This window comes from Protopterus annectens, chromosome 3.part1 (assembly GCF_019279795.1).
Source record: "Protopterus annectens isolate FY-2018-M chromosome 3.part1, PAN1.0, whole genome shotgun sequence".
Classification (NCBI taxonomy): Eukaryota; Metazoa; Chordata; order Ceratodontiformes; family Protopteridae; genus Protopterus; species Protopterus annectens.
In genome coordinates, this window is record NC_056732.1 from 371,678,542 (window position 1) to 371,701,473 (window position 22,932).

Below are 22,932 nucleotides of genomic sequence, written 5' to 3' on the forward strand. Positions count from 1 at the left end.
AACAGCTGGAGCAGCCTCAAAGGTTGCTCACTAAAGGAATACAAGTTTTAAATAACATGTTCGATGCAGACCACTTCAAAGACCCGTCTCTGTACTTGGTATCCTATAAACTATTCCGGGGAATCTATGCCTAACCTACAAGTTATTCTCTGATCCACCCTGATGGATATTCTACACATTCTCAAAGCCAACAGTACTAGAATTATCCAATCTAAACATCTAAACCTCATCTGTAACATCAATAACGCATGTTGTAGGGACAGGTATGTGTCTCAGAGAATTACCCCTGCTTTGGAACAGACTCCTCATCCATGTGAACCAGAGCTCTTCCCTAACCCATTCAGATTCAATTTGGACCAATGAATGGGAAACTGCAAATTCATTCCTGGCTTGTTGCCCCTGTCCCTTATGGACAGATGCAGCATGTAGATGACCTGAGGCACGGGCATATAGCAAAATAGTTCAAGTATTTGGGTGTTTATAAGTGGTAATGCTGGAGCATGAATGGCTAGGCTTAAAAACTTTCTAAAGCAGTTAGTCATGTAGCCTCATATGATTCTGTTATCCCGTTATGCTTTAGAGTACTGTAGTCATGGTTAAGGTCCTTACTAAGGTTGCCTTAATGTTCTGTAAAATGACTTAAAGCAAAAAATAGAGCAAACCATTAAAGAACTATACACTTCCACATGAAGTTTCAGATGGAGCATGCAGAAGCTAGAAACAGTTATTCAAACTACTTTGATACTAATATAATACAACCACCAAAAATTTTACGAATGATAAACAACCAAAATCTGAATGGAATAACCATCACAAGAGTCTTAAAAAAAAAACACATAAAATGCATAGATTTATTCTAGCGCCTCATTGTAAAATACCTAAATGGAATACAAATTCAATTACAAGTACTGTTTAAATATACATTTTAATAATGATTAAACAATAAAATAATTAAGTAAACTAATTATTTCTTAAGGCAAACATCTCCAATTAATCTCCCCATTAAGTTCTTTAGGGACTAGGGTATTAAATTTCAAGATGTAAATACTTTCCTTATATAAAAGTTTGTCTTTTAAAATGTTATCTCCATAAAAAGAATTAATTTGTTCCAAAACACATCCTGTTATTAATGAATAGTTACTATTATATGATTCTATAAAGTGAGCAGCAATATTTTTTTCTTTCCTTCCATTTTTAATGTCTCTAATATGTTCCATAAATCGAGAACGAAACATCCCCTTTGTTTCCCCCACATAAAACATGTTACAGGGGCAGCTTAAAGCATACACTACCCCCTTAGTTTCACATGAAAATTTCTCCTTAGGTGTAAAAGATACATTATTAATATATTTAAAACAGTTAACAATATGTGGACATGCTAGACATTTGCCACATTTAAATGTGCCTGTTTGAGATAAACATTTAGGCACTGTACAATTTGGCATACTAAGTACTGGGGTGGTGGTGCTGCGGTAGCGTTATCACCTCACAGTTAGACGTTTCCCATTCGATTCTCAGTTAGAGCGTCTTCTGTGTGGCGACATGCATGAATGGGCATTCCTTCATTGAAGGTTGTGCATTAGGCCCGGCAAGCCAGCATGTAAAAATCTACTGCCAATCATTAGCGGACCGGAGTTCTGCTGTGGCGATCCCTAACTGGGAAAAGCCGAAAGACGCAAACAAACAAACAAACAATTTGGCATACTAAAAAGTGCCAGAACTAACATATCTTTTATATTTCTGCCTCTAGTATATGCTTTAGAAAAGTATTTCAGCAGAATACCAGCCAAAAAGTCATCATTCAATAAAAATTTCCAAAGTAAAAATCTACTGCCAATCATTAGCGGACCGGAGTTCTGCTGTGGCGATGACTAACTGGGAAAAGCCGAAAGACGCAAACAAACAAACAAACAATTTGGCATACTAAAAAGTGCCAGAACTAACATATCTTTTATATTTCTGCCTCTAGTATATGCTTTAGAAAAGTATTTCAGCAGAATACCAGCCAAAAAGTCATCATTCAATAAAAATTTCCAAAATGGCTTAACATCTTAAATATTTCGGAACTTTTTATATTGTACATAGATACAAAATAAATCTGTTTTGTTCGATCCAATTCAAACTTTTTCATCTTTTTTCTTCCCATATTTTTCCTTCTAAAATTTTCATTCTTATTATATAGTTTCTGACTAGCCTCCCTTACCATATTAGCATCATAGCCTCTCTTTATAAATATTTCCATAGACTTATAAATTTCCTCTTTCAAAATCTCTGTTTCATTTCAAATCTTAGATAACCTCAGAAATTCGTTATAAGGGAGTGCAACTATTGTGTGGGGTGGATGGCAACTAGATGCATTTAGAAACTGATTGCCATCAACAAACTTCCTGTGTACCCCTGACACAACTGTGCCATTTACTTTCCCTTTTAACTCTACGTCCAAGAAATGTACTTTAGTTCCTTGCTACAAGCCATCAAAACTAAGATTAAAAGGATTCTGCTGTAAATCAAACATAAATGTTCTAACATTTTCTACACCACCTTCACATATAAAAATTAAATCATCTGTATAACGAAAATACCTTTCAACATGTTTTTTCACAAACTCCTGTTTAAACAAGAATGTCATTTCAAAGTATGCCATGAAGAGATTTGCATACATGGGGGCAAATGGTGCCCCCATGGCAGTACCTTCTTTTTGCCTATAAATTTGTTTATTATACATAAAAAAATTATTCACAAGACAAAATTCTATCATTTCTATTATGAACATAGAACGAGGGTTATCACCCAAGAAATGTAATGTAGCAGTTATGCCATCTTTGTTTTATGGATGTATACAAGCTTTTCACATCCAATACAATCCAGTACATCTCCATTTTCCATTCAATATCAATAATTTGTTCCAAAAAATCAGATCTATCTTGTATATAAGATGAATTCTTCTTCACATAAGGAAGCAATATCTCATGTAGCAATAGACCCATATTATGTAAGAAATACCTACAGGCGGAAACAATGTGCCTACCTGGAGGTACTTCCAAGTCTTTATGGATCTTCGGCAAACAGAAAATATTGCCGGTTCTTTATTATTAACAACCAACTTAATTTCCACATCATTTTTGGAAAAATAACCTAAACGTAAAACTTTCTGTAACAAACTATTATATCTGTCTATTGCCCTAGTCAAACATATTTCTTCACTACATTCATATGTTCTTTTATTTTCTAAATGTTCCATACACATTCTATGATATTGTATGGCATTCATTACAATTTTGCTGCCTTTATCTGCTAGTTTAATTACCAGCCCTTTATTATTATGCAGTTCTAACAATGTTTTCCATTCTTTATAGGTTAAATTATAATGTATGGATTTCTTGTTTCTGACCAACTCCTCACATACATTGCTTCCTTCAAAACTAGTTATTGAATGGAAATGTGAAATGTTCTGGTTCTGAAAAGGAGGCATAAATTTACTAACTACCAGGATACTAGAAGTATCCAATAAACAATATGCATTTGAATCGAACAACCCTTCATCACAATATTGTTGCTCACTTTCTTCCTCACATGAAAAGAAACTTTCAATAAAATCATTATTACTTTCATTCTTATCTGCTCTACAAGAGAAAAAACACTTTGAAATTCATGAACAAATCTAAAAAGCTCCTGTTGAAAAACATGAACCCGTGGAACTTTGATACTAAGTTGCTGCATGATGGAGTATGTCCTACAGCAGTCACAGTGTAGATAAAATCCATATTTACACATCGACCAGCGGTGGTGGTGCTGCGGTAGCATTGTCGCCTCACAGTAAGATGCTGTCCTGTTTGATTTTCGGCTAGAGCGTCTTCTGCGTGGAGACATGCATGAATGGGCGTACCTTCATTGAAGGTTGTGCGTCAGGCCTGGCAAGCCGGTACGTAAAAAATCAACTGCTAATCATTAGCGGACTGGAGTTCCGCTGTGGCGACCCTTAACCGGGAAAAGCCGAAAGACACAAACAAACAAAGTATCAAATATAACAACAGACTTTTGGCTGTGGTCTACAGTTTTCAGCAAGGAGATTTAACAAATTTGTACAAGCCTGGAGGTTCGAGCATGTTTCCACTCTTACTGAGGAGTAAGAGACTTAATATACAGACTGCAGTAATGTGTGTATGTGGTATTACTGTAACAGAAACTGCACTGACCAAAGCTAAGAATGAGCTTTCATGGGACCAGATAATATACCAGGTTGTGTCCTACATTATTTACAAAAAGAACTGGCACCACACCTGAGTGCCCTGTTCAACTACAGCCTCAGTTCTGGCTTTGTTCTCACTGAATGGGGCACTGCTACAATCATCCCACTCCACAAAGAGGGTGCGACTACTGACCCTGGGAACTACCGCCCCATCAGCTTGACGAGTCTGATCTGTAAGGCTGTGGAACATATTATTATGGATCTTATAAATAAAGATATAGGGAACCATCAAACCCTGGACTCCACGCAGTTTGGGTTTGTGAAAGGCAGATCATGTCTGCTCAATCTGATAGACTTCTTCGAAGCTGTCACCAGAGTGGTGGATGAAGGCAAGGCTGTTCACACAGCCTACCTCGATCTAGCCAAAACCTTTGACACCATGCCACACTCTGGAATCATAGATACGCTCACAAATCTGGGCATTAACCCTTACATCACTGGATGGGTTGCCAACTGGCTCACTGACAGAATTCACATGGTAAAAGTAGCTGACTCCAAATCTGACTACTTGGCAGTTACAAGTGAAGTCCCACAGGGTTCAGTTCTGGGTCCATTCCTGTCTGGTATCTACTTCTCTGAAGTTCAAGCCAACACAAAGGGACTCTGGTTAACCAAATTCATGGATGACTGCAAATTGGGAGCTGTTATTGATTCTCAAGTTGATGTGGACAGCCTACAAAAAGGCCTAATGGAGACCAATAACTGGTGCCAAAACCATGGCTTTAGACTCAGTGCTAAAAAATGCATTGTCATTTCCTTTGGGAAAAACACGGTGCCCACAAACTACCATATTGAAGGGAACCCACTTAACTCTGAAGGTGTTATAAGGGATCTAGGGACACCGGTAGATAGCAACCTCCCCTTCGACAACCACATCACTACTGTAGTTAGGAGGAAGTCCTTCTACGTGGCACATCTCATCACAAAAGATTTCTCATCCAGGAAAATTGAAGCCATTGTCTGCCTCTACTCATCCCTCATCAGACGCATTATAGAGTACAATCCCCTATTTGGCATGTACCTCACTAGACACTTCTAACAACTGGAGAGGCCACAGAAGTTCCTCACTAAGAGGATCTTAGGACTCAAACATGTGACTTATGCAGATAGACTTAAAAAAGTTAAACTTTACTCCAGCTCATATTGCCTACTTAGAGACGATCTCTGCTTGACATACAGAGCCATGTCTGACCCAGTTTTGCTAGACATGCTTCATCAGAAAAAATCCCAATCCCTCTGTGCCTCAACCTTATCAACACATTAAACAGAACCTGCTGAAGGGATAGGTTCCTAACTCAGAGACTTCCAATACTCTGGAATAAACTCCCCATTCACATCAAGCAGAGCACCTCACTGGCCCTCTTCCAGAGAAATCTTGACGAGTGGATGGGAAATAGGAAATTGACCCCGGGGATCACTTCAATCACATTGGTAGACAGGGGCACAAGGAACGAACATCTGGTAAGCCAGATGACTGGGAACACTATTGGGCTAGGCTTGCATTCACTCCAGGGCTGTTAGCCTAGTACTTACCTATGAACATACCATATAAAAAGAGTTAAAAATAAAAAAAGTACTCAAAATAGTATATTGATAGTGATTTTATAGAAAATTGACAACATATATATAGAAGAGATTGTCACTGTACAGCAAGACCAGGCTACATGTGAAAGTCCAAGGACCATAATTACAATCTCCAGAACAGCTAGACCATAAATGCAGAAATGGGGAGTATATCTTAAATCTGAAATAAAGGTACTTTAGGGTATTCCATCTACTCTGAGATGCACCAGTCTGAAAGTTAGTGCATATAATCAGTTGACTAGACATAATAAGGCCTTACTAAGTTTAATGCTGTTGTCTGCCCAAAAAACAATTACTAGACAATAGAAAAAAAAAATCTCAATCAACTGTAATTGAAGTACTAAGTATTTTAAAGGAGATAAAAGAACTGGAGGTGGGATCTTTAGAAAAGGAAAAGAGCAAATTACATAGAAAGAAATGGCATTTGTAGGAATAAGTGCAGAATAATGTTGAAGTCTAAGGGATGTCAGGAATTGAACGATTTATGTAGTGTTGGAGTGAATGATTGTTAAAAATGTATAATGCATGAAAATGGAGAGAAGTATTGCTATAGTTTGTGTTCTTTTCTGTTAATATATGTGCACCTATGTCATTGTTGCAATTGTACTTTATTAAAAATGTTTTAAAAAATGTTAGCATACATAAGTAGCAGGGGGTTGTGGGACATGTAGAGCGATAGGGAAGATTGGGCATAGGGAGCAGCTGCCTCAGCTGACAACATTTAGGGAGTTCTGAATATTTTGACAGTGAACAAGCTATCATAACCATGATAATGACCACTATTGCTGTAATGACAGCTTAAAAACTGTAAAAATGTTTTCTTCTACAGGCAGCAATGAATTAAGTTGCTACATAATAGCTTGCTTTCCAGTCTTTAAAAACAAAAGAATGACAGTCGATTTGTGCTCACATTACACAATGTAGAGTAGTGCCAACGTGATCACTGTTACACAGTGCAGAGTAGTATCAGTGTGATCACTGTTACACAGTAGGGTAGTACCAAGCAAATATATTGCCCACTGGGTCAAACTGCACTGCTACAACTCTGGTGGTAGGGCAAGCTCCTCTGCAAGAAAACTTTAGTGGCATTATAGCAAGTTTCAGTATCTGAAGTGTTTCATTTGGAAGTGCACCTTAATTTCTGAAATTGTACGACTCAAGGTGTTTGATTTCACAACTGTTTATGTATTTATTTATTATGTATCCTCTTATTTATTTACATTTGATTGCAAGGAAAGTCCAAATGGGTAGGTGTTCATTTTCAGCAGAGGCCTGGTAAGAAAAGCTCCAAAGTACTACAATAACATAGTAAAAACAATAATTTTACAATCTCCAGAACTAGTACAAAAACATCTGCAGTTTAAATGATTATACCAAAGTAGACATAACATGATAACATGAGTTAAAAATAGATACAACTTATATGACAATGGTTTTATATTTAAAGACATATTAGAAAATTTAGAGAAATGAAAGGTAAATTAGTATAATATAAACAGAAATTGCAATATGAAGTGAGAAAAAAACAAGGCTGTGGTATGTTTAGGTGGTGAGTCGGGGGAGAAAAATTGATTGAAGTAAGGAGGTATACAATATGAATGGGAACTTCTTCATATTTAGAGATGTAGTTTATACTGGAGTTGAGTAAGAACAGAGACTGATTTTGGCTAGGAAGTCTTTCAGAATGTTTTTAAAGGACTGGAGTGAGGTTATTGACCTGATAAAGTACTGGCCAGGCATTAGCAACCTGATATGAATACAGACCATGCTCAGCAGATATGATAGGTTTGTGGACACAGGAGTTTTTGGTGATAATAATGACTGAGTGGGAACATAGTTTTGTAGAATGGCATTTAGTGCTGGACAAGCATATGTGTGCTGGATAATTTTATCGGTGATAAGGAGCTGTGTCTAGTTGATGGGGTATTTCTAACCAATTTAGGCTTTTTAGTGCTGTACAGTGGTGGGTTCTTAAATGGGTATTTGCTGCAAATTTAGCCACTTTTTTATAGCATTGGTCAAGTTTTGCTTTTTTTGATAAATGGAAGTCGGTAAGGATGGGAGCACCATACAATAGTGAGGGAAGGGGGTAAGTAGTGGCAAATGTAGTTTTGGTTGCATTGGTGACAGTTTTTGGCTCTATAAAGCATCACTAGTCTTTGGTGAGATTGTTATGCAGTTTTGTATATGCAGGTCAAATTTAAGATTATCATCCCTAATTATTTGTCATGACTTCACTGCTTGTATTGTGGAGAGAAGATTTTAATTTTTTTTTCAGGAGAAAAGGATTTAAGAAAAAGTAGTAGTTTGTTTTGTTGAGAGTTGAGCATGAGTTTTGAGTTACAAAGCCATGTTTCAGTGGCTGTTAAAGCTTCCTGAGTAATTATTTCGAGCTGTGCCAGGATGTGTGATATACATAGGAGTGTAGTTATCTGCAGATTGTATTAGAGAGGCCTGTTATGCAGATGTGTGGAAGCGTTGGTGAGTATGTTAGAGGAAGGGACCAAGGATAGAATGTTATGCTACACCACTGTTGACTAGGAGATATGGAGAAAGTGTGAAGTGCTATTTTACTGACTGATACCTATTGCACAAGCAACTTTGAACTATAGAAGGGTGGGCTAAGGTAGACCTAGTGAAGACATTTGAAGTAGAAGTTTACTGTGTGTCAAAGGCTTTAGACAAATTTAGAAATGAGGAGACTAGTTTGCCGTTATCTCTAGCTTTATTGAAAGTATTTATAAAGGTTAAAAGTGCACTGTTAGTACTATGGGAGGGACAGAAGCCATGCTGTGAGTGATAGGAATTCTTTCTGCAGAAGATCATTTAGGAATTGATTTTAGATACATTTTTCAAGTATTTTGGAGAGGGAGATAAGATTGCTGTAGGTCTAAAGTTAGTGATGTCTGTTGAATTTCCCCCTTTGTGTAGAGGGATAATGTGTGATTTTTTTCCAGAAAGAATGTGGGATTCCTGGATTGACCTATTTATAAGGATTGAGACAACACAGGCAATGCTATTGACTATTATTTTAAGGTACTCGCTTGGAAGGTAATCAACTGAAGTAGAACATGATTTGAGTTTGAGTAGTTTTTTATAGGATGTCAGGTTTGAAGGTGAAAGTGGATGTGTTGAACCTTATTGGCTGTTTTTGGCTGATTTCTATCCCTTTTAACTTTCTGAGTTAAAAACCCGTGTTTGCATGGGTTTGTGCTTGTTTTGCTTGGCAGTTCTTGTATGGGCCTCTTGCAGACTACTACAGCACCAGAAATGAGAAGGAGAGACTTTTTGCTGATTCTAAGTATCATTTTGACTTTTTCTCGACTGTTTTTTCTTACCGCACTAAAAAAAGCTGTTTTTACTGTGGTTCTGTTATTTTTGCTGCACTTTACTGTTAAATCATTTTACTGTGTGTGCACTTTGATTTCAGCTTAAAAGTTGATCATTTAAACTGCATTTACTGCTGTAGGCTTCACACTCAAGTGTGATAGCCTTTTCTGTGCATATTTACTGTTAAATTGCATTTTTCTGTTTAATTTCACTAAAAAAAAATACTATCTGTTTGCTCATTTCCCACCTTTTCCTATACTAGAATAGTCCGGATCCCAGATTTGCTAGTTTCAGGACTTTATTTTGTGTTTCTGAGTTGTCCAGACCTTGTTGTGGTAGAGGGAAGCCTTTTTGCTTATCAGTGAGAGTGGTAATCATTGAGCAGCCTATCTGTCACAAGAGGAGTGGTTTCTAGCTCTGAAATTGAGCCTTGTTGGCCGTTTTCAGCTGATTTCTATCCCTTTCAACTTTCTGAGTTAAAAACCCATGTTTGCATGGGTTTCCACTTGTTTTAGCTCGGCGGATCCTGTTTGGGCATCCTGCAGACTACTACCACACCAGAAACGAGAAGGAGAGACTTTTTGCTGATACTAAATATATTTTTGGCTTTTTCTCAACTGTTTTTCCTTACCACGCTTTAAAAAGTAATTTTTACTGTGGTTCTGCTGTTGTTTCTGCTGCATTTTACTGTTAAATTGTTTTACTGTGTGCGCACTTTGATTTCAGCTTAAAAGTTAATAATTTAAACTGCATTTACTGTTGTTGGCTTCACACTCAAGTGTGATAGCCTTTTCTGTGCATATGTACTGTTAAATTGCATTTTACTGTTTAATTTCACTAAAAATAAAATTCTGTTTTGCTGGTTTCCCACCATTTCCTATACTAGAGTAGTCCGGATCCTAGATTTGCTGGTTTCAGGACTTTATGTTGTGTTTCTGAGTTGTCCAGACATTGTTGTGGTAGAGAGAAGTCTTTCTGCTTATCAGTGAGAGTGGTAAGCATTGAGCGCCTATCTGTTGCAAGAGGAGTGGTTTCCAGCTCTGAAATTGAACCTTATTGTCCGTGTTGGGCTGATTTCTATCCCTTTCAACTTTCTGACTTAAAAACCCATATTTGTGAAGATTTGCGCATCGCGCAGTGCTGCTTAGCTAAGGTTAAGCACCATAAAGTCTGCTCTTCAGTTTTTCCTTTAGAACTAGCCACTCTGTTAGTTTTAGCAATTGAATCTGCCTCTTCGAGCCCAGCACTTGTTCAAAACATGTTGTAAGCACTAAATAAGATACAAAATAATACAGCACGCAGCCTTTCTTATTTGCCTAGAGGAAAACAGTTTTTGTACTTACTTTCCTCAATTGTCTATAGGAAAACAGTTTTTTATTCAGGCATGTCCAAGGGTCAGCTCCTGGTGTTTTCTCCTGTCTACCTGATAAATCTGGGCAACTTGGGGCAATGTAGCAATTGCCTCATATACACAGACAATCCTCTCCTCCAACAACGCTACAACTTGTGAGAGATGCACTTATGCACAAACTGGAGGCAAAGCTGTCTTCAACCAAGACTGAACTTGACAATCAAGAGAAAAAGGTAAACACATGCACCACACCACAATCATCACATAGTCCCACTAAACGTACACCACCAAAATCCCACATAGAAACACAAAAATATTCACAGAGGCTCTCAGTAATAATCTGCCCAAGCAACAGAGACTTCCAAAGCAGAAACACAAGCAACCTCCACCCCCCAACACACCAACACAACCCAAATGACACATAGCCCACAAACTCAGTGTGCCACTCAACCACAGCCCATAAGGCAAGACAACATACCCAACACACAAGTCATAGGTGACTCCATAGTCCGGCACACTGATCTCCCACTCACCAGGCTAAACAAGGAAAAGGTTACTGTCAGCTGTCTATCAGGTGCCAGGATCTGCCACATAACCCACGCACTCGGGTCACTCCACAACAAGTACAAATATGACTCTGTCATTGTCCATGTTGGTGTAAATGACCTGAGATGTACCTCCCTGGACTGCATGAAAAGAGACATGGAAGAGACCTCCGATCTTGTATCCCAGGCAGGTATGACCCTAGCCCTGAGTAGCATCCTGCCATCACCCAGAATTATACCACAGTACAAGAACAAAATGATTGAGTTCAACAATTGGCTAAGCTTCTGGTGTTATTCTAAGGGGATACAGTATCTGTCTGCTTGGGACGACATGGTTGACAGACCACGATGTTTTGCCAGAGATGGTCTGCACCTGTCACCCCTGGGATTTCAGATACTGGCTAAGGCTCTTGCTGTCCCTATAGTGCCTTTTTTAGGCAAGGTACAAATGTCAAATTCACTACCATAACAGGTACAGGCAAGCAAAAACTGAGGTAATGCTACAAGTCTAAACCTCAAAATGCACTTACTCGAGGCACTCCTTAAAATGGAGAACATTGATATCTGTGCAGTGACTGAGACCTGGTTCAAGGCTCCAGAGAGCACCCCTGCATTACCAGGCTGTAATTCATACCACACCTTTCGGCCATCTAACCTGGACTGGAAGACTAAAAGCGGAGGTGTGTCCATATTCATTAAGGATATCTGCACCTCCAAGCTTAGTTGCTCAGCATAATGCATCTGAGATTATCCAAGTGTAACTAACTATAGGCAAAACTGAAATCCAAATTGTAGCTTGCTACAGATCCCCCACCATGCCCCAGGATTCTCACTCCTCTTTTCTTGATATACTGGAAAATATTACTGTTCAACCAAACACCCTAATAATGGGACTTTTCAATTACCTCACTGTTAAGTGGGAAAGCTATTTGTGTACCAACTCCTTCACTTAACACTTTCTGGAATTCATAAATTCCAATGCCCTGGATCAACTTATCCACACCTCCACCAGGGGCAACAATATCCTAGACCTAGTCATTACCATCATGAGTGACCAATGTTCCACTCCTGAGGTCAACTCCTCATTGGTCAGATCCGACCATAAGCTAATCATCCTAGATATCCTGCCCCCACCCCCCCATTAAGGAAACCACCGTAAAATTTTTCTCCAAAGTCAACTTCATGCTTCTTAAGACAGAAGTGGTGAACTTTATGACACCCATACAGATGGACAGTACAGTTACGATTGCTGAATCCTACACAAATGCACTCTATAAGCACTTAGACAAGTGCATGGATCATGGTATCCCTAACAGAACCAAGATGCTATCCTCCAAAAAAATGAAGCCAATCTGGTGGTCACCTGCCATAAACAAACTCTACAACAGAAGGAAGAAACTGTTGCAGAAGAGTGTAAAATCCCACTAGTGCAGGAGCTCCCTGGTCAGCCTCAGTAAAAAGCTGAGATTCTTATTAAAATCCTCCAAAGCTAGTTACAAATACAAAATCTCCACTAATTCTAAGGACAGCCACAGAGCATTCTATAGCTATGTCAAGAATCTCAATGGCAACACCCAGATCTGCTCTGAGTGGCAGCACAATGGCATGAAAATTATAGAATCATCTGATATTGCCACCATCCTGGTAGATAGGTTCAGTGCTAACTTTCTTCCCAAGGCTTTTGATACCATCCCCCATTCTGGAATTATAAGCAAACTCACTAAACTAGGTATAAATCTCTATGTCACAAGATGGGTTGCCAACTGGCTCACTGACAGAACCCACACTGTAAAAGTTCCTGTATCCAAATCCTGCTTCAAACCAGTGACAAGTGGAGTATCACAGGGGTTCAGTCCTGGGTCCTCTCCTGTTTGGTATCTACTTCTCTGATAATGCAGAAGGTCTCTGGCTAATGACGTTTGCAGATGACAGCAAACTAGGAGCCATAGTAGAGTCCCCAAATAATGTGGACATCCTACAGGAGGGCCTCACTGAGACAGATGCCTGGTGTCAGAGCCATGGCCTCAAGCTCAGTGCCAAAAAGTGCATTGTCATCCCCTTTGGTAAAAACTCTGTACCTATGAACTAGCACATAGGCAGCAGTCTACTTAACACTGAAAGTGTGATAAGAGACCTTGGGATCCAGGTGGACAGTAATCTCTCCTTTGATAATCACATCACCACAGTGGTCAGGAAATCCTTCTACATGGCATACCTCATCAGGAAATGGTTCTCATCCAGGAAAAAGAAGTCATTGTTCCCCTCTACTTGTCACTCATTAGAACCATTATAGAGTACAATGCCCCTTTTGGAATGTACCTCACAAGACATCTACCACAACTGGAAAGACCGCAGAAGTACCTCACAAAGAGGATTGCCGGCCTCAAATAGATGCCCTACGCTGACTGTCTCAAAGAATGACAACTTTACTCTGTAGCATATCGCCTACTCCGAGGTGATCTCTGCCGAACATACAAAGCTATGTCAAACTCATGGCTGTGGGACATGCTCCACCTAAAGAAATCCCAATCCCTCTGAGCTACATGCTTTAGGGACCTAAACCTTGTCACCATGATAAACAGAACATGCCAGAAGTATAGATTCCTGTCCCAGAGTCTTCCCATACTCTGGAACAAGCTACCTATCTACATCAAACAAAGTTCATCATTAGCACTCTTCAAGAAAAATCTTGATGAGTAAATGGGTATTCATAGGTTAGTACTAGGCTAACTGCTTTTGCGAGCCATTTTAAGCCTAGCCAGTTATCCCCTGTAAGATTCAAACCCTGTACTTTGTGTTTGTCAGGCAGACACCTTAACCATTAGGCCACCCTCCCAATTAATAAGCTGTGCGTCTTTGCAGCAGGATCCAAAAGAGTGCTTAAATGTACATACTTCTTACATTAGCCAGGAATCAAACCCGGGTCAACTGCTTGGAAGGCAGCTATGCTCACCACTATACCACCAATGCTACAAATTTTCATTTTCCCTTTTCCTTAGATTCATGGTTTCATAAGTTCATAGCTAATTACTAGGCTAGCTTTCTTAATAGGCCATGCTAAGTCTAGCCAATTTCCCTACCAAAGGTGAGAGTCGAACACTGTACCTTGTGGCTGTGAGTCAAACACCATAACCATTATACCAACCCCCAACCATTGGGAAATTGGAAATTCACCCCACGAATCACTCTTGTGGCTCTGCTCGACAGTGGCACAGGAAAATAACTTTCTTGGGTGGCATAAACCAGGGAACCTTATTGGCTAGGCTTACTTAGGCCCTTGGACCGATAATCTAGTACCTACCTATGAACCTATGTGACTGTTGGGCAGAGTTAGGATTAGATGTTGGGGATGCTATACTATCTATGAAATAATAGTTGAATTCTGTTGCAGTTTCAAGTGGTGAGTTATTGGGAGAATGAGACAGCAAGGCAGGATATGGAATTTTGTAATGGCTATACATGTCATGAACGACCTCATATGGATTGTCAAAACCAAATCTGGTCAGAAATACAGAACAAACTTAATATATTGCATCCATTATTCCTGTCCCTTTGATACTCTCATTTGGGTATTAACACCTGCAGGTGCCATTTATTTGAGATCGATTAAAGTTCTCCCCTGAGCCCGTTAGCTGGCAATGTCTTTCTTCTCTTACACACAACACCAACTCCTGCAGTTAAGTTCTCATTATCCCACTTCATCAAAATGCCTTCACTTTCTCATTTACTTTACTTCATTTATTACCGTATAGCCAATGCATTACATATATTAGAAAGCACAGACAGAGACCCTCACAGGGAGTTAAATGATTACAACCATGTGTTTACTGCCAATTTTTCTAATCAACTAAATAGAAGCCAATTATTCCGTAAGATGTGCACCAGGCAGGAATTTCAGGGAGGCCTTTATCAAATAAATATTTCAACTAAGCACTACAGAGTGAGCAGTATTATCAATATCCAGCTGTATAGCACTTAACATAAACCCCAGAGCAATTTAAAGTTCAATCACTTTATTTTGTGTATTGCCTTATAATTTGCCACTGGGAGTTGCCAGGCTGGTAAGTCTCCTTCCCTCCGTCAAGCTTATCTGCCACCTAGATGAGCCCTAGACATATCCTAGATAGCCCAGTCTTAAGATCTGATAATAGACCTGCATCCTTTTTGGTGACAGACTTAGTCCTGATGTCTGGGAGGGCTATGTAAAGCCTTAACCCATATCCTTCACAACTTTACTCATTGTTTTATTAATTATGTGATGCATTCTCAACACCTCCCAAATGGAATTGGGTGCTGACCCCCCCCCCCACACACACACACACACACACATACATCAGCTTCTGCAGAATGTCTAATCATAATCTATGAGCTCATGGCCAGTATTCTTTAATAAATCAAACCAACTTCCTAGCTAATTATTTCTAACAAGCCTGTAACTGGCATATGCCCTATATCACTTCCTCTCAAGTGCTGCAGATTAGCCTCTGGACTACTTCTCAACATGCTGTCTTGCTGTGGCACTTGTCCAAACTGAGGACATCTCATGCCTGATATCCTGATCCATTTGAATGTTTGCAGACTCCATTTCTTACTCATTGTGCCAGCTCCCTCATTCCTTTGAAGACACTGATTCAATCCTTTAATATATGAGTAGCTGATAGTCCATTGCCGTTCTTAACTTGGTGATCTTTGAGCTGTGGAAACAAAGGAAAATAATTAGACTGCCCATGGAATACACTGTGTAGGCATTAGACTTCCACCGGTCCAGCAATTTAATCACCTTCTGTAATGCCCCTTCCCAGTGAGCATGTGATACTGCCCCTATCTGGAAAGAATGCAGTTTTGGTATGTACTTTGAACTGTCTAAGCCACACATCTTTACAAAAGGCTAATGTATATCTCTCACTTGATATTGGGTGTCAGGTTTCTCTTCTTGATGGCAAAAGATAGGTCCTTGCTAGTGGTCTTTCTGTGTCTGCTACAGGCAAAGTGCAGCTGCAGTGTCCTACTATGATCCTGCAAGTTGGTGAAGTTATACCTATTGGTCCTTTGCTTCTTAATATGTCTCCAGCAGCCATCATCACTAAACAAACACCCATTAAAGTAGACCCCAAAACAATGCCTCCTGTCATAACTGTATAAATTTCCAAGTCCAATGGAACCGTACGCCGGCATATACCTAGCTGAAGGTGTTAACTGTCTGCTTAACCTCTTGCATGTTATGCTCCACAAAAAAAAATCCAGATATTGTACTGTGTAGTCACTGCCTATCTTTTGCACTGTCTTCCAATGCAGAAGGTAAGGAATGTCTCAAATGCTGCACAAGCAATGGAGCATCCCATAGGCATGTATCTTATCTATATTGTACTGTATCTCAAATACCTTGACCCTCCACCCCTGGTCTTTGTGTTATACTGGCAAAAGCCTAAAGGCTCCCTCTATGTCTGCTTTGTCCATCTATGCCCATGTGATGATTTTCTACACTTTTTTTAAATTCTTTGTGAAAGGACAAGTAGCAAGTGGGTGTTTCACTGCCATCTCTGTAGTCATTCACTGACTCCCCTCCAGGTATGACAAGTGATACAACAGAATTCACGGAGTTGTTTTATTGGGATTAGACCAATGAATGATAATTATGGATTCTTTTCTAGATGGACACATAAATGAGCCAGCTAACATACCTATTGTGACCCTCTTATATTTATTTATTTATTGTACATTACACTCTGCTTGATTATATATTGCCCTGTGTTTATTCACTAGAATGTATATATACAGTTTTTTTATATATATATAACTAGTCTGAACTACTGTTATTGCTTACATTTCTGTGTTTTTGGTTTGTGAAGTGTTTTGTATTTCACTTGGACTGAGCCAGAAATTGCTTAACATTGATCAGTCTCCATCCTGGTAAACAAATATAAATAAATAATATAGTTGTAGACCTCCCCTTTTAACCACCTCATTTGCTGGCACTCTAAAACTCCGTGTGAAACCTTTTAGCAGTACAGTTATTGCATCCCTGTTCAAATAGCCTTGTAGCTAATCACTTGAAACAAACCCCTCTTATTGGTATCAGCGGGGAAAGGCAGGTTACTTCTCTGCACCAGGGTAGCTGAGGATCCCTTTTTTGATTACTTACCAGCCCAAAGCAAGCATTTTCTAGGTAATTCAGTTTCTCAAATGTCAAACATTGATGCCAACATTTGCATGTGAAAGGATTAGGGCACTGTCCAGAACTGTAAGGAAAGCATCCCTGCTCATCCCTTTTGCATCTCAGTTGTCAGTTTTCAGTGCCACCATTAATCCACCCCCCCCAAACATTTTCTTGTTACCCCATGATTTGTCTGGATCCATTAGTGATCGTGACCTTTCTGGATAGGCCTGTGTGATCCTTTTGTAGGTCTTGTTATACCACACCATTTAAGAGCCTCATGTGAAAAGTATGGTTGTTGTTCTATTGAAATTTGTCCACATAAATGCCACCACTTTAGGACTTCATTCACCTACAGTCTTCAAGTATACAGAGAACCCAGTGACCCATGTCTAACAAGACCTCGTAATCATACATTTCCCTTCTTCCATACAAGTAGCCCCTCTTTCCTTATCCCTCGTATGTTTTCAGTAGAAGAATGCATTCCTATTCTACCAGTTAGCTATGCTGGTCAGCTGTGATTTGCTTGCTAGCCTGTGTTTCTTTGATCCAGATTTCTTCAGAAATGGTGTTTAGATGAAATTCTAGTGGCTGATTCAGTGTAGTTGCCTCATAGTACTTTTTGTCAACTGCCTCTGCAAGCAGGGTTTTACTGCTGTCTTGATGTTTGTTTTTTTTGTGATGAGCAGCTCCCTCTTAACTGATCCAGCAGGGAGCAGCTCCCTCTTAACTGACCCAGCAGGGACAAAATCTGATCTACAGCTGCATCCCCAGCAACCTCTAAATCTGAAATCCCATTCTCCCATCTTCTTTCGGCTTTCCCCAGTTAGGGGTCGCCACAGCAGATCACCTGTCCGCTCATGATTGGCAGTAGAGTTTTATGGTGTCAAGTTGCCAGCACGGCACCAAACCTTCCACAGAAGGCACACACACACACACACACAGGGCCAATTTAGTGTCCAATCCACCTACAGCATGTCTTTTTGATGTGGGAGAAAACCGGAGCACCCGGAGGAAACCCACGCGACCACAAGGAGGACATGCAGACGCCACACAGAAGGCACCCCAGCTGAGAATCGAACCAGAGAACCTCTTGTTGTGAGGCGACAATGCTAACCACTGTACCACCGTGGCCGCCCAAATCCCATTCTCCCATATTATGCCTATTCTTTACCACTTTTTGCCCTTCTGCTTATCACATTGTTTTACTACCTTGTATTCCCCTTTCTTTTTGCTGCCTCTCAGATTCCCTTGACTCCCCTTTGGCTATATTTTCCCCATTTTACTTTCTATGTCTCATTTCTTTCCTTTCTCACCATACTCTCCAGTGATGTGCTTATCCATAAAAAAAAAAAAAAAATGTTTCTATAAACATTGTAAAAATGATTGATAATTTACATTTAACTTACTGTCCTCACCCTCTTCCATATTCAGTTTTTTCCATGTTTCTTCTTTCACTTTTCTTTCATTGGCTGCTTGTTCACGTTGGATCCTGTCTCTAGACCATAATGCATTGCACTGGTTCCTACCAGAGGAATCAAAGCCTGACCACTTCCATTCTGCGTCTGAATACTGGTAATGAGCTGTTGCTGCATATTTTGTGCCATATTGTGAATTAGATCCTCTCATCATTCTATGTATTTGAGATTTAGCATTTTTGCAATTAAGATTGAAATTCTTTCTCCACAATGTCTGTCATACAAATTTCTCTGAGTCCACCAAGTCACACATAATATTCCCGGTCTGTATCCTCCCTTACTTCTCCAACTTAGCGAAAATGTATGTATTTCTCTACCACAAAAATATAGAGAGAGAGAGATAAAATCAGTATTATATATTTTTATATCTATACGTATCTTCACCTTATGCTAATTATTAATGTTTCCCTGATCTCATTCACTTTTTTTTTTTACCTCACCAGTTGATCTGGTCTTAAAACTCTCTAGTCTTCCCAGCCCCTGCCATCTGTGCTATCTTTAAACAGCTTCTCTTCTCTGCTCTCCCAAGTCCCATTCACTGATACCAGAGCTGTGTAACAAACTCAAAATCCCTTATGTTCTTACTTTGCACAGATTCATTTATTGCAGACATGCCAGTACTCCATATAACCTTACAACTGATGCCAAAGCCACCACCAGCTGACCAAAATAATTTTTTTAAACAATTGCATTGAATTATCACTTTGAGCCATACATTTTGTGTGTCACCCTCTCATGTTGAGCACAAAAACAGTTATTATCTGTACCTGTGGTGAAAAAGGTCTCTAACGCTGGACTTTTAGTACACCTCACTGGTCCACCCTTTCCCTTCTGCCCCTTCTAACCTATCCTGCCCCTAGCTGACCATAGCCTTGTGCCTTACTTCCCTCCCCTCTCCCTTTTGTAACCTCTTGTCCAAGTTGATCCCCACATCAGACAAATGGTGGCTGTAACTTGTTTGATAACCTAGATCCAGCTTTCTTCAGCAAGGGCTAGTAGCTTATCCCTGCAACTCTTGTTCATGTGGCTAGTCACTAACTACAAGCCTGATAGACTGATGTGTTTAGAATAATCTCAGAGACATATCAAGAGGGTAGACTACCATGGCCTGTTGTGGAATCCTGAATGTTTCACTGAATAAAAATATTCCCTATTTTTATATGCTTTCATATATGTATATATATATATATATATATATATATATATATATATATATATATATATATATATATATAGATGTCTACCATGGCTGCCATGGCCTGTTGTGGAATCCTGAATGTTTCACTGAATAAAAATATTCCCTATTTTTATATGCTTTCATATATGTGTGTATATATATATATATATATATATATATATATATATATATATATATATATATATTTGTGTGTGTGTGTATGCTTCATTGTTTGGTATATGACATTGAAAACAGCAACTTGTGAAGAGTGCTTCCACTTTTGGGATTGTCTTTACCTTTGCAAAAGTTGTTCAGCAACTAAATCTTATTTTTTTTTCCATAGGTAGTAAATAGAAGGGAAAGTTATAGGCTGCCTGTTCTTGGGCTGATTATTCAAATGGGTTATACATACAGCAGTGCATAAAAGCTTTTCTGCCAAGCATGAAAGTGCTCTGTGTTGTAACAGTGGCTTACTTTAGTGTCAAAGCCTAATACAAAGTAGGTATTCTAATAGCTTTAGCTTGCTGAGGAGTATACCAATTTCATCTTGAAAGAGAGAGACCCATACCTCTCAACCTGAAATCATAAAAAATCTGGACAAAGTCACATGAAAAATAGGTACAAATCTGTATGCTGATTAACATAAAATGTGCATACATGATTATGTAACCCCCACCCAGTGGTGGAGTTATGGCATACCAACTTTTAAACACAAATTGAAGAACAAACAAAATATTACACACAAAATTAATATTTGAACTTGTATCAAACTTTGAATGGTGCAAACTGCAAAACTAAAATACAATTTTCTTTTATAAAAATAAAATTAACTGCTTCAGCCTTCTACAGTCAGAAAATAAATGAGCTGGATTTAAACAGAGGAAATCATCAGATAGGTATATTTACAGACTGAGCACTTTTTTGGCAAATGCAATCAGTTCTTTCAAAGCAGAGAAGTGTAGCAATTAACTAAATTCAAATAAGTGTAATAATATATGGATTTAGCTAACACTAGGAATACATTCAATACAATTTCTACAAAGATCATCATTATAAAACAATATTTTCTATGGAAAATATTTAGGCAATATATTGCAGAACTGTCCATACAAAGCATTACCTTTGAAACGCTTATATTTAGGCTGCTGAACTAACATTGCCTTTAGCTGTTTTTTAAAAAGAATCATCTACAAATAAGGTGTCTGTTGCCCTTGAAGAATAAATTGCCTATGTTACATTAAAAAATGTTAAGTTAGTAATATTGCAATAAGGAATGGATGGCAAACCGATAACAGGTTCATAGTTACTAAGTATCTCCGCCAAAGCGGACATTCTCAGAACTGCAACATCCACCCCTTTAAAAGCGCAGCACAGTACAATATCATCAATCCATCTACATACTGGGGGAGTAGAACCCACAGCCTTCTGCATCAAAAGCAAATATACTACCTGTTGTGCTACTAACAACACAAACAGACATGGTATAGGCAGCACTAAACTTCTGTCCCCCTTAAGAACTATGCAGCAGAAGAAATCTGGAAAAAGCCAAAATTTATTTGGCGGGGGGGGGGGGGGTGCTAAGGCCCAAACCCAGGGACACATTTTAAACATTGCTGGTATAATTTTAGAAAGTTGCTAGAATAAAATGTTTTGTGTTACCATGTGTTTCCTGAATGATAGGAAGACTGAAACTTAGATGGCTGTCATTATTAAGTGAATTCAGTTCTCACTGGTTTGCCAGAAAAAACACAAATTTTAAGAGGAGGAGACCAAAAGAATGAGCCAAATATTCCAGACATTCTGTAAAACTTTGGACAGTTGAGAACTATGGGCTTAACTCCTTGAATCACAAGTGGTGGTATTGGTAGAGAATTTAGGCTCTTGCGTCTTGTACCTAAGGTACACACACACACACACACACACACATATATATATATATATATATATATATATATATATATATATGTATACACAAACACACACACACACACATATATATATATATATATATATATATATATATATATATATGTATACACAAACACACACACACACATATATATATATATATATATATATATATATATATATATATATACACACACACACACATATAATATATATAATTTTGTTGTTTTTCGTACATGGGCCATAGATGGGGTTGGGAATGACATAATCAGTAGCTCAGTTTGTTAAATGTTCTAATCAATAATGCCTCAGAGACACAAGCAATGGAGTGTGAGTTTCACCTTTGAGATGGAAATTGGCTAGGCTTAAAATGGCCTGCAAAGGCAGATAGCCTACGACTTGCCCATGGGATAGTGCATGAGACAGTGCAGTAGACAAATTCGGAGAAAATCAACAAGTCCTATAATTAGTTTTAGGGGTCTTCAAACAGACCCTAACATAGTAGTTAGTTTGAGCCACAATAAGATAAGATGGCTGACAACAGAATTAGAAGGCACTGTAGATTTTTAGCAGCTACTAGAAGAATACCACTGCCAACTGAGAGCAGGTCAAACTTCGGAAAATGTACTGTTTTTTTTTACTGAATCACAGATAATATGGGGTTTGAGTCAAGACTCAGTGAATCCTTTAATATGTACCTATGCTGTCTATATTCAAGTTTCTAAGTAGGGAAATGTGTTCCCATTACTATAAACATTCATAGCTGCCGCTATAATTTATTTATGCTGTGTGCATCTCTGGGATACATTTAGGAGGTCAAATATTTGGAATGTTGAATGTTTGCTATATGTGACCTGAATGTCAAATGTGAATAATATTGAATGCATGGGTTTTCAAGGCTTATGTTAGTGTGTGGTGGAGAATAAGGGGGCTGGAAGTCTTTGTGTGCGATTGCAAGTGTGTGGGGGTTAGTGTTTAGTGTTAGATAAGGGTATAGTGTATGAAAGCTTGAGGGGAGTGAATTTTAGGGTTAGAGTAGGGGTTAAATTAGATGATAGGTAGGTGTGTGTGTGTTTGTATGTGTATATGTTTTGGGTCTGAGATGTCATGTGTAGTGGTAGTGTAATGGAAAGGGTTTTTCTAACATCAGGAGTAG

At 38.8% G+C, this 22,932-nt stretch overlaps 1 protein-coding gene and 1 non-coding gene across 6 annotated transcripts in view; one reads left to right on the top strand and one right to left on the bottom strand.

The window, feature by feature from the left end:
- WIPF3 (WAS/WASL interacting protein family member 3) overlaps nucleotides 1–22,932 on the top strand; it is a 1,105,312-nt gene that overhangs the window by 558,103 nt on the left and 524,277 nt on the right. The gene's annotated exons all lie outside the window — the stretch shown is intronic.
- TRNAG-UCC lies at nucleotides 13,958–14,029 on the bottom strand. Its single transcript has one exon. It is a non-coding gene; the product is annotated as a tRNA-Gly (tRNA).